The sequence below is a fragment of the Mchenga conophoros genome, linkage group LG16, assembly GCF_057382185.1.
Source record: "Mchenga conophoros isolate Kocher_MC1m ecotype Shallow Benthic linkage group LG16, M_conophoros_male_GT1.1, whole genome shotgun sequence".
In the NCBI taxonomy this organism is placed as follows: Eukaryota; Metazoa; Chordata; class Actinopteri; order Cichliformes; family Cichlidae; genus Mchenga; species Mchenga conophoros.
This window is the reverse complement of record NC_140541.1, coordinates 9,725,031-9,739,043: the sequence shown is the minus strand read 5'-3', so window position 1 is coordinate 9,739,043 and position 14,013 is coordinate 9,725,031.

The window sequence follows — 14,013 nt, the reverse complement described above, 5'->3', positions numbered from 1 at the left end:
GGATTCCTCTATGTCCCAGGATAAAAACGCTACGCGGCAGGAGGCAGGAAGCACAGGAGCTGGTTCGGTGGGTTCAGCGTCTGGGTCGTAAAGACGAGACAGGGCATCAGCCTTGGCGTTCTTGGAACCTGGACGGAAAGAGATGGCAAACTTGAAGCGATCAAAGAACAGAGACCAACGGGCCTGGCGGGCGTTTAGACGCTTAGCTGTTTTGAGGTAAGTAAGGTTTTTATGATCTGTGAAGATGGTGAATGGGTGTTCAGCTCCTTCCAATAGGTGACGCCACTCTTCCAGGGCTAACTTAATAGCCAGCAACTCTCTGTCTCCTACATCATAGTTGCGTTCAGCTGACGAGAGTCGACGTGAAAAAAAGGCACATGGGTGTAACTTGGCCTTGGAACCTGAATGCTGTGAAAGGACCGCTCCGACGCCGACGTCGGACGCGTCTACCTCTAGAACAAATGGCTTGGAGTGATCTGGGTGACACAATACTGGAGCTGAAGTAAATAGGCGCTTGAGCCTACTGAATGCTACCTCAGCTTCAGGTGTCCAGATGAACTGTCTTTTGGTGGATGTGAGTGTAGTGAGAGGAGTGGCTACCTGGCTGTAGTTGCGAATAAACCTCCGGTAGAAATTGGCAAAGCCGAGGAAACGTTGTAGGTGCTTGCGTGACGTGGGCGTGGGCCACTCCAGGATCGTGCGGATCTTGGCTGGATCAGTCTTCACCTGCCCTCCTGCGAGTATATAGCCAAGAAAAGTGACAGATTGTGCATGAAACTCACATTTCTCGGCTTTGACGTAAAGTCGGTTTTCCAGGAGGCGTTGGAGGACTGCTCGGACGTGGACATGGTGTTCCTGGGGGGTCTTGGAGAAAATGAGTATGTCATCAAGATAAACAAAGACAAACTGGTTCAGGAAATCACGGAGCACGTCGTTGACCAGGTTCTGAAAGACAGCGGGGGCATTGGTTAACCCAAACGGCATGACGAAATACTCAAAATGACCTAGGGGCGTATTAAAAGCCGTTTTCCATTCGTCCCCCTCCCTGATGCGGACAAGGTGGTAGGCATTGCGGAGATCCAGTTTGGTGAATACGGTGACTTCATGGAGGGGTTCGAAGGCTGAGCTGATAAGGGGTAAAGGATATTTGTTTTTAATGGTGATGTCGTTTAACCCTCTGTAGTCTATGCATGGACGGAGTGATTTATCCTTCTTTTCCACAAAAAAGAAGCCGGCGGCCACTGGAGAGGAGGATGGGCGGATGATACCTGCAGCTAATGACTCGTGGATGTACTTTTCCATGGACTCTCTTTCTGGTCTGGAGATGTTGAATAGCCGGCTAGAGGGAAGCGGAGCACCAGGTAGAAGGTCGATAGCGCAGTCATAAGGCCTGTGGGGTGGTAAGGACGACGCTTTGTCTTTACTGAAAACTTCCTGGAGGTCATGGTACTCAGGTGGGACGAGTGTGAGGTCAACCGGATCAACGCCCGAGGTGTTAGTGTCAGGGGCACCCGGCGATAGGGCAGACTTGAGGCAGTGGGCTAGACAAAAAGGGCTCCAACTAGCGATTTTACTTCCAGACCAGTCTATATGAGGGTTGTGTTTCTGTAGCCAGGGGTAGCCTAGGATGAGTGGTGAATCAGGAGAAGAGAAGGTGAATAAGGTAATGGCTTCATGGTGGTTTCCAGAGGTGACGAGGGTTACGGGGCCAGCCTGATGGGTTATCTGAGACAATATTTGATCGTTTAATGCGGTAACAGGGATGGGAGGATCGAGAGTCTTGAGTGGCAAATGAAGGCGTCTAGCGAGAGCTAAATCTATTAAATTTTGCTCTGCTCCGGAATCAACGAGAGCATGGAGGGGGTGAGAAACCTTATTTAGACACAGGGTGACTGGTAGAATTAACCGGGGTTTGGAACTGAAAGAGGATCCGCCCACCAGTATCCCCGAAATTACCGGCGGGCGGAGCCTTTTGGCCGAACCGAACACTGCGCTAACCTATGCTCCACTGAGCCACAGTAAAAACACGCGCCCGACCGAAGCCGTCGTTCTCGCTCCTCTGGTGTGAGACGAGAGCGGCCGATTAGCATAGGCTCCGGAGCGGCGTCCGTTTCCACGGAAACGGGAGCGGATGTTGACACCGGACGTGACGGTGGAGGAAGTGAAAACGTACGAGGCGCAGGTTTACGATGTTTCTGGTTCTTTTCTGCCTCCCTTTCCCTCAGGCGATTATCTATCCGAAGGGAAAGGGAGACCAAGTCTTCAAAGGATTTGGGCTCATCGCGGGAAGCGAGCTGGTCTTTGAGCTCGTCGTTTAAGGCGCGACGGAACACTCCCCGAAGGGCATGATCGGGCCAATTGGCCTCGGCGGCTGCGGTACGGAAGTCGATAATGAACTCAGCGACACTCCGGCTCCCCTGTTGCAATCCGAGCAACCTTTCATCAGAACTACCCTCCGATACTGGGTGAGTAAAGGTCTTTTTAAACTCGCACAGAAAATCATCAAACGAGCAGGTTGGGAGCGGGTGAGCCGACAGGTACGCCTCGGCCCATAACAGCGCCTTGCCCTGTAGCTTAGCCACCAGATATGCTACCCGAGCTGATTCGCTAGTAAATGAACGGGGTGAATGCGTGAACGCGAGAGAACATTTCAGTAGAAAGGCCGTACAGCGGCCCCGCTCCCCAGAGTACGGCTCGGGTTCTGGGAATGCAGCATCGCGAAACACGGAGCCCGAAGGGGTCGGAGCTGGGGAAGACTGGGGAGGTTCTGCCACGGGCGCAGGGGACGCGGAGGATGGGCCTGGAGGAGGGGAAAGAGCCGACTGAATCTCCTGCAGGGAAGCTAATATCCTAGCCTGGGTCTCGCCTATGGCTTGACACCGGGTGTCGAGAACCTGCAACGCTTGCTCATGAGCCCCTAAAATGGCTCCCTGCTTGGAGACTGCTGCACGTACTGGGTCTGCTGAGTCCATTTGTTGGCCAGTTCGTACTGTCACGGCGACGGATGGCCGGTACTGAATAGGACTCAGGTGCAGAAACCCAGAGCGGAGACAGTAGATGATTTAATAGTTTATTACGGTTAAGTGCAAGGGGAACAAAAAAAGGGAAACGTGGCAAAGACAGAAAATGACGAGACGTGGAGCCTTGGTGTGGCGTGCCCAGGGGAACGTGGCTAGGGCGAGGGAACGAGGCCTGAGAAGTGGAACGGAGCTGAGTGGGGAACAGTCACACTGAGGGGAGAGGATATAGAAGTTAGGCGGGTAGTGAAGGCAGCTCAGAAGTGGCCAGTATAAGAGCAGCAATTCTTACTTGCAGTTAGGGACCTGGAGTGTTTGAGAGGGGGATGATGAAGATCCAGGGGAGGCTGAGTGGCGTGGAAAGGCTGACCTGAGATCCGGGGCTCCAGATGGAGTGTGATGGCAGGAGGGCAGGCAGGTGAGGCACAGAGGGATTTCCAAAATGATCACTAGGTATTCCAAGTCCGGAGGTGGAGTGAGCCAGGGTGGGTACAGCAACTGTAGCACAAAAGAGTCTTTGTTAGTAAGATGAATCACAGCGAGAATTTGAAACACAAGACCTGTTACCAACATGGGTTGATGACGAACTGGCAGTGAGTGAACATCGATGTGTGGTTTAAATCCCTCTGGTTTGATAGCCTGCAATAGGCTCCAGGTGTGCAGGAGCTGGAGTTGGCCCTGCCCAGGGGCGGATCCCAGGTCAGTTCAGGAGCCTAATGGAAACTCCAGCCACCCACCGTAGACCATGACAGTGGAGATCTTCAACTAACATCCGAGTATCTCATCCCCCCGGAGATCGTTAAGCAACCCCCGGGGCTACCCGCAACAGCAAGCCGCAGGAGGAGACGTTGCGAGCGGAGGCAGAAGAGAGGCAAGCGGGGAGGCCTGTGGGCACGGCTAAAGACTAGTCCGTTTAAACCACTACTCCCGATCATATTCCTCTCCAACGCCCGTTCAATCCGTTACAAACTGGATGAAATACGACTGCAGATCGCCACTCGACGGACTTTTAATAACTGTTCGTGCATGATTTTCATTGAAACCTGGCTGGACAGCGCCATTCCCGATGCGGCTATCGATCTAGCAGGCCGCACCGCCTATCGAGCCGACAGGTCTGCGGACTCGGGTAAGAAGACTGGCGGGGGGCTGTGCATCTATATTAACAACCTTTGGTGCACGAACGTCACGGTAACGGAAAAACTGTGCAGTACAGAGGTAGAACTGTTGGTGTTAAAGTGCCGTCCATTCTATCTCCCTCGGGAATTTTCTGCCGTTTACATCTGCGCTGTTTACATTCCACCAGATGCTAATGCTAAGCTAGCGTTAGCACAATTGAGCAGCAGCATCAATAACAGCCTGGTAGCACACCCGGACAGTGTCTTTATTGCGGCTGGGGATTTTAACCACGCGGACCTGAAATCTGTACTTCACAATTTCCACCGTAATGTGAAGTGTGCTACCAGAGGAGATAGAACGTTGGACCAGGTGTACACCAACATGGCGAATGCGTACAGAGCCCAGGCTTATCCCCACCTGGGTCTGTCAGACCATCTCTCCCTTCTGCTACACCCAATATACACACAAAAGATCAAGAGCACTGGGATTACAACCAAAACCGTGAGAACATGGCCGCAGGACGCTATTCCGATGCTTCAGGACTGTTTCCACTGCACAGACTGGGATGTATTCAAGGTGCAGGACACTGACAATCGTGTCGCATTGGACAGTTACACCTCCACTGTCTTGGACTACATCTGTTTCTGTGTGGACAATGTAACAACTTGGAAACGATTCCGTGTGTTCCCTAATAATCCACCCTGGATGACACACGGAGTTCAACAACTTATTCGAACGAGGAACAACGCTTTCAAATCCGGGGACCAGGAGGCATACAGTGCTGCCAGGGCCAACCTGAGAAGAGGCATCAAGACTGCCAAGCAGCAGCACAGGAGGCGTATCGAGGCCAGGTTTGAGAACAACACAAACCCAAGGCAGGTCTGGGAGGGCATCAGGGCTATCACGGACTACAAAAGAAGAACACCATCACCCTCAGCCGACAGTTCTACTCTGGCTGAGGATCTAAATCTCTTTTATGCCCGTTTTGACAGGGAGAACACCGACCCTGTCCTGTCCCCTCTCCCCTCAACCGACCCTGCTCCGGTCCTGAGCACTCATGAGCTGAGGCGTGTGTTCCGGAGCATTAACACCAGGAAGGCGGCCGGGCCGGATGGAGTGCTGGGCCGGGTGCTAAAAGACTGTGCTGCGGACCTGGCGGACGTCTTCACCTCTATATATAACACCTCGTTGTCCTGTTCACTGGTACCATCCTGTTTCAAAGCAGCAACCATCGTTCCCATCCCAAAACAGTCAAATGTCACATGTCTGAACGATTTCAGACCTGTGGCACTCACCCCCATTCCCGCCAAATGCCTGGAGAGACTGGTCATTAAACACATCAGAGCTGCTTTTCCACCATCCCTGGACTCGCACCAGTTTGCATACAGGGAGAACCGGTCAACCGAGGATGCGATCGCCACAGTGCTGCACACATTACTGAAGCACTTGGAACACAGGAACACCTATGCACGGCTCCTCTTTGTAGACTACAGCTCGGCTTTTAATACCATCCGGCCATACAAACTCCGTCCCAAACTCCACCAACTGGGACTTAACTCCTCTCTGTGCAACTGGATTGTGGACTTCCTCACTAACCGTAGACAGAGTGTCAGAGTGGGTAAGAACACCTCTTCCACCCTTGTGGTCAACACCGGTGCCCCTCAGGGGTGTGTTCTGAGCCCTCTGCTATACACTCTCTTCACCCATGACTGTATTTCCTCCTGCGCGTCCAATCTCATTGTTAAGTTTGCAGATGACACTACAGTGCTCGGACTTATATCCAACAATGATGAGACAAACTATAGGACAGAGGTGCAACAACTAGAGTCATGGTGCCACGACAATAACTTGGTCTTAAACACCAAAAAGACCAAGGAGATCATTGTAGATTTCCGGAAGAGGGGCCATAACAACCATCTGCCTCTCTTCATTGGCAGTGAGGCGGTGGAGAGGGTGAGCAGTTTTAAATTCTTGGGGGTAACTGTGACCGAGGACCTGTCCTGGGGCAACCATATCACCTCAGTTGTACGGAAGGCCCAACAGCGCCTCTACTACCTGAGGAGACTGCGGAGCGCACACATTCCCAGATCTCTGATGTTGAACTTCTACAACTGTGCCATCAGCAGCGTTCTGACGTATGGATTTCTAGTGTGGTTCCCCAGCTGCACCAAGGCCGATCAGCAAGCACTCCAGCGGGTGGTGAAAGAAGCTGGCAGAATTATTGGAACAAGTCTGCCAGAGATCAGTAATATCTTCCCCACTCGCTGTCTGAGGAGGGTGCACAGTATCCTGCGGGACCAACATCACCCTGCGCGCCACCTTTTCCATCTGCTGCCCTCAGGGAGAAGGTACAGGTCTATACAGGCCAGAACATCCAGACTGGCCAACAGCCTGTATCCACAGGCTGTGAGGCTCCTGAACTCTCTGCCCCCCTCTCACGGACAATAACCATATCCAACTTCTTAATAGCAATGAACTGGTCTGCATTGGTGCATCATATCTTTATTCTCTTCCCCCTCCTGCCCCCCCCCCCCCTCTTTCTTAAATAGATAACTATCATATCTGATATCATATCTCACAGTACAATAATATTGAATGGGTTGCATTGTTGTATTTTGTCATGTTTCTCAGGTCTTTGTCTGAATTTCTACGAACATTATTGCTAAGGATTGTCTTATTGCATTGGAGTCACACTGGGTTAAATATGTACACTTGGGTTTTAAGGGGTATTTATTATTTTCTTCTTTTTTTGGGTTGTATGGAAGCCCCAAACGCAATTTCATTGTTCTTGACAATGACAATAAATAAATAAATACTAAAATACTAAATACTATATAAATACAGGCCATTTACCATTTTACCATTTCTGTTTTACAAAGTGTCACAATTACATTTAGCATCCAGGTCTTCATGAAAACAGAATTTAGTAAATTTAACAGAGTTAGAAATTAGCATTGAATTTACACATTACACTATACAATACACTATATTATGTTTATAAATAATGAGTTATGGAAAGTTCAAAAGAATTTGACTGCCTGCTCAACCATTTGGTTTAGCATATTTTGAGAGACTATATATAATGAACTGGAGTACTTAGCTTAACTCAACCTTATTGAGCCATCTCTACCACTTGGTTGAGTTATGTTATCCTAAAAAAAAACACTAGATGGCACTGTGTCAGGATATGGCAGGCCTCATCTGCCACCCTCCAACCAGGAAATCAGAAAGCAAAAAATCACTCTGGACACATGGACTGTTTTGGCTAAAAATTTTAAAGGTAAGTACATTTTTCTTCAGTATAAACATCTCAGAGTCTTTACTGAACATGATTATGTCATTTGATACCAGAAAATAGCTGTAATAAATCCATAATATTTTTTTAAAAACATGCTCAACCAAACGGTTGATTTGTCAATTGATGGTAAGAGTAGCAAAACTTAGCTAATGTTTAGAACTGTTGTTTTAACATATGAAATTGACTATTTACTATTGAATATAAATAATTTAATGATCTATACATGTAAATATGACATGTTTAAATTTGGATTTGCATTGGCACTATTCGACCAAATCGCACAGGTGGAGCCACTTTGATGACAGACAAAGAGCTGATGAAGAGAGGGCGTGGAGCTTTTGACTACAGGTCTGCTGAAGGTGTGATCGCAGTTAAATGGTTTGACAACAAATGTGTGAACCTGCTAAGTAATGCTTCTGGGATCATGCCACTTTCAACTGTCAAACGCTGGAGCAAAGAGTCCAAGGCGAAAGTTATGATCCCATGCCCATCACTCATCCCTGCATACAATGAGCATATGGGAGTGATAGATCTCTCTGACATGCTGGTACACCTGTACAAGACCCCAGCCAAGTCTACAAGATGGTACCTGCCACTCTTTGGTTACATGCTTGATCTGTCCATTGCAAATTCCTGGCTGGTCTACAAGAGGGAATGTGGACAACTAAACCAGAAACCAATCACACTCAAAAGATTCTGCCTGGCAGTTGCGCATAGCTTGAAACAAGTCAACAAGCCAGCATCCAAAGTTGGCCGACCATCATCCAGCTCTTCACCACCACCAAAGAAACCACAGCCAGATGTGCGATATGACTGCTTTGGGCATTGGCCACTTCACTGTGACAAGCGAGGCCGATGCAATTACTGTCCAAAGGGCGTCTCAAGATGGAAATGCCAAAAATCCAATGTTTTCTTGTGCTTGAATGCCAGTCAGGAATGCTTTGCAGTGTACCACCAGAAGATCTAATCATCAAGGGGTATTGGTGAAGTTGCATGAACGGCAAAAGAAAAGAGCCAGAACTGTTTCAGTGTGTTCTCAAATTTTTCAGTGCAAAATGGCAATGGTATATAATATACCACCAGAATTTTCTGGAAGATAAAATAAAAAATGTTAGTGCTGTTCCAACACTACAGTGAAAAGTTTATGTTAACAACAGGTCAAAAGTGAATTTGTATGTTTATGAATTTTCGGTAATTGCAGATCAAGTTTTTGATCAAATTTACAATATTTTTGTGTTTTATACATTTTGTGGTTTGTTATTATAACGCCCACTGTTGAAATGGAATCCAACAATGTTTGATGTTTTACTACCACAATAAAGTGGGTCAAACACAAAATTGGGTAGTTATTGTTTTGCAAAATGAGTATAACCTTTACTTTTTTCTACTAGTTATGTCTGTAGAACTTTATGTAGTTGTACCATAGAGAGACATCTCAACCGTTTGGTAGAGGGTAATATTTAAAAAACTATAAGGTGTGTATAATTTTTTTTTTTAATTGTGATCATTATTGACCTAAAGGAATAGAAAATATGAACAAATAATTTTTTCATTGTATTTTTCTTGGTGAGGCAGTCAAAGGGTTAAAAAAAATTATTGTAAACTATTGTAAACTTCATGTAGCTGATGGAGGTGACTTTGCAATTGGTCATGTGGTCAGCCGTCGACCATCACAAGCCACAACGTGAGCGTGTGTCAGTGACTGTCTATCCTTTCTCTACAAATACCTACCACATTACATGAAGAGATACACCAAATGGATAGATGGACAAATTAAAGGCTTCAAAATGTTCTGATGATAGGATCAACAGAAAAATCAAATTTTTTACCCAGAGAAGTGTAAATTTTAATTAGCTTATTTAGCTGCATAAATATATATAACTGAGAAAATAGAAGACACTGTGATGAATATTCACATGTTTGTCAGCATCAAAGAGAGACTACTAATTGATTCATTCTGCTAAATTATTTTTATGTGAATATACAATAGTAAATAATAATCTATGACAATATAGAAGGGAAAATGTGAAATGCAGGCATATAAGCTGTTTAGAATTTAAACATTACCAGAAACAGTTTAAGAAATTGTTTGTCTTTGTTTTATGACCATTATGTTGTCATCAATAGAAGAACAGAAATCAAAATTAACATAAATGTCATGACATTTCTATAAATTTGATCTCTTTTCCTCTGTCTAGTATGTAAAATCGGAGAAAAGGTACTCCATTATCTAGTTTGCATTACAATTTCAAATTATATGCCATACATTTGATAATAGGGCAGTAATACCAGTGTTATTAAACTTGACAACAATATTTTGATATGTTTGAAAATTTCATTCATTTTGAGTCCATATATGATTGGATTTAAAAGAGGATGGAATACAATTGACTGAAACGTCAATGTCAAACGAAGAGTTTTGGATAGATCAGAATCCAGTCGAACTATAATTATATCAAAGAAAATAAAACAGGAAAAGTTGGTTAACACCAGCAGGTGGGGTAAACATGTCTTTACAGCTTTTTTCCTCACTTCTCTACAACAATGGTAAGATATTCTAAGAATCCTGATGTATGTAAAAAGTATGAAAAGCAAAGGTAGAAGGGCAATGCTTATCAACATGACCACACCATATATAGATATTGCGACCGAGGGCACACACTGAAGCTTGTAAAGTGAATTATTACAAAAAATTCCTGTCAGAGAAAAGCTACAGAGTTTGACATTCGAATACAACACACCCATCACTGAGGTTTCAAAAGCAGGTATAAGCCAAGCTAAAATCAGACATACATAAATAGTTATTCTATTCATAATAACTGGATATTGCAGGGGTTTACATATAGACACATACCTGTCATATGCCATTGCTGCCAACAGTAAAAAGTCTGAACCAACCGAGGTGTAATATGATAAACCTTGGAAAAGACAGAGTGGATATGATATCATCTGTTTTTCAGACAAAACATCAGATAAGAGCTTTGGATAGATAATCATGCTGTAAAGAACAGAGTTGATTAACAAAGCTGCAATAAAAATGTACATTGGCTCGTGAAGGTTTTTGTGAGTCCAGATAAGGAAAACTATAGTGGAATTAAAGCAGAGTATCAGAATATAAAGTGTAAATATGATCACAAAATAAAGATATCTGTATTTGTGCAATTCTGCAAACCCACCTAGAGTTAGCAATGTTACATTTAATTCAATATCCATTTAATGAACAAAAATGTTATTTACTATACAACTAGATGACATAAATGGTATTCATTAAAAATCAAATGAAAAGACAAGTCTTAATGTATTGTAGTAATGCTTTTCCAGCACCGAACTAAGAAGTAATTGGCTCTGTGGCTTTGTTTTATCAGACAATTTCCCATTCTCAATGGGACTCATTAAGTTCTTCAAGAACATGTAAACAATTTCACCAAACTTTATCAGTTGATATTTTTGTCTGTGTGATCTATCATCGTACAGCATACCTCATAGAGAGGTGAGTAGACTTAGTAGTGTAGATAAAATAATAATAAAATATCATTATTATTATTATTATTTGTGTATAACTTTCTATAACCAAAGTGCTTGCTAGTACAGGAGAAGCACTTCTAGTATATATTCTGAGCCCAGGCCATGAAGGACAGGTAATTAGTAAAATCTTAAAATCAATTCTAATGCAATATGTAAATTTTTCTTAGTCTTTAGAAGATGTCTAGCTGCTGTATTTTGCACGATCTACAGTCAATTTAATGCTTTCTGAATGATACCTGTTAGAAGACCATTACATTACTGTATTTTTTGGATTATAAAGGTGCACTTTAAACCCTTGATTATGTTGAATGATGAATTGAAGGCAAAAAAATACTGAATGCAATTCTAACAAGCTTGAAAGTCAATATGTGTTCAACACAGCTTAAACTCTTTTGAGCAAATTTTACTGAATGTCTTTAAATAGTCTTCAGGAATAGTTCTCCAGGCTTCTTGAAGGGTATCCTAAACCATTAATGTTGAGGTCCTGGTGCTGTAGACATCAGTCCATAACTGACAGTGTTCTGCAGTGTTGTTGTTTTTTTCGTTGTTGTTGTTTTTTAATTCCAGGTTATTGAAAGCCATTGCTAATTAGATATTTTCTAAATTATATCACATGGTGGATCAAACTCTGACATAACTTATGAAAGTGACCAACATTATTAGAGACAAGGAAACAGAAGCAGGGCTACAGAGTAGGGCTGAACGATTATGGAAAATAATCTAATTGCGATTTTTTGCCCCAATATTGCGATTGCGATGCGATATGCGATTATTTTTTAAGGTCTTTGTCTTCTGTATTTTAAACAAAGACAAGCAATACATCATATAGTATGGCCAATACTATATTACATTAATTTTAAACTGTTCTTTCCTGGAAGACAGACCTCTGTTATGATGACATGAGGTGATGCATGAATTGATGACTGACATTTTTATTTAACTTCTTCAATCACAACAGTATATTTGAACATACACAATAGTTTATTTTTAGCTTACAAACATCTGAGCATAAAGTGCTGACAAGGAACCCTGGTGTAAACATTAAAATGAAAGTCAGTACAATGTGCAGATTGCAGAAATATACATAAAAAAAATCAGTGGCTTTACCACACTCAGTTTTTCGACATCTGTGAACTACTAGACAGTCATTCAATTAAAAAATAATATTAAATAAATAAAACTATCCATCCATCCATCCATTTTCATCCGCTTTGTCCGGGGCCGGGTCGCGGGGGCAGCAGCCTAAGCAAAGAGGCCCAGACCTCCCTCTCCCCAGCCACCTCCTCCAGCTTATCCGGGGGAATACCAAGGCGTTCCCAGGCCAGCCGAGAGATATAATCTCTCCAGCGTGTCCTGGGTCTGCCCGGGGGCCTCCTCCCGGTGGGACATGCCTGGAACACCTCACCCAGGAGGCGCCCAGGGGGCATCCTTGTCAGATGCCCGAACCACCTCAGCTGGCTCCTTTCGATGTGGAGCAGCAGCTGCTCTACTCTGAGCCCCTCCCGGATGGCCGAACTTCTCACCCTATCTCTAAGGGAGAGGCCAGCCACCCTTCGGAGGAAGCTCATTTCTGCCGCTTGTATCCGCGATCTCGTTCTTTCGGTCACTACCCACAGCTCGTGGCCATAGGTGAGGGTAGGGACGTAGATCGACCGGTAAATTGACCGGTAAATAAAACTAATAAATAAAAAATACACACATCTTACTGATCTCTGCAGTCAGTAACATTACACATAAAGTGCAAACATAATAGCAATTGTATAAACACACACACAAACACGCCTTTAAAGTTTAAAGGCGTGAAATTGGACGGTCTAGTTCTGATTAGCGTCACCGCTGTCTCCGTGGAGTTTAATAAACTCGGCCGTCTGCTTCTTGCTATCTAAAATATAACCAGACACTGGTGTAAATTCTCGACTGTCTCATACTTCTGTTTAATAAGTTTTCTGTTTGACGTTTAGTCAGCTGTGTGAAAACCAAGGAGGAACCCACCCGGGGGATTAATAAAGTTTTATTTTATCTAATCTAATAACTTTAATCTCAGCCAAACCGATTTACTCACGAACAAACAAAACACTGAAAAAAGCCCAACAATAACATTTTTAGGTTGTCTAAGTGACTTATATATTACGTTTAACCCGAGCAGCGAAACTCCGCGGTGATCTGAAAATGATGTGCCGGGAGTTGTGCCGTTCTCGGCCGCATCAGTAACCCTCGAGCTCCCGGCTAGCTGTCGAGCTGGTGGGTAGCAGACGCCTCTGAAAACGTCGAAGCACTTTTGCAAATATGGGATATCTTGATAAACCGAGCAGATATTTGATGTTTACACAACTACTTTCTCGCCTGAAAATATGTTAAAAGTTTATTTTGTGACCCAGAAAGATTAGTATGAGTAATTTTAAAACTTAGTAGCGGCCGCCATTGCTGGAAACTGGAGTTTGGCTGGGCCGCGCTATGAATTCTGGGATATGGTAGTAATTTGGACAGCCTTCGGCGCGTCGCTGTGACGTAATCGGTCTACAAATGCGGCCTCAGGAGGATGCAGCCCATGAATTTGGACATGTCCAGAGTATAATCGCAGCCTTTGCGGTTAGAAAATTGCACTTGATCATGTCGCGATATTATCGCAAATGCGATATATCGTTCAGCCCTACTACAGAGTCAGAATACAAACAGACTAAAGAAGTCTCTCCAGAAAAAAAAGAACCACTGCCCAGTATTTACATCATACCCTGAAGTATACCTTGAAGAACCTGGAGAGGTTAATTCTCAAACATCTCACAACTCTGGTGAGTAAACTGCTGGATCCCCTGCTGGTCACTTACTATCCTAGTATTGGGGTGAATGATGCAGTCATGTACCTCCTGCACAGATCACTGTCACACCTGGAGAGTACTGGAAGCACTGTGAGATTCATGTTTTTTTTTTCTCCCTTCCTAACGGCCACCTCCAGAAATTCTCTGATGATACAGTCATTGATGGATGTCTGAGGGGAACGATCTAGAGTATAGGAAAATCATCACCGACTTCATCATCTGGTGTGAATTCAACCAACCA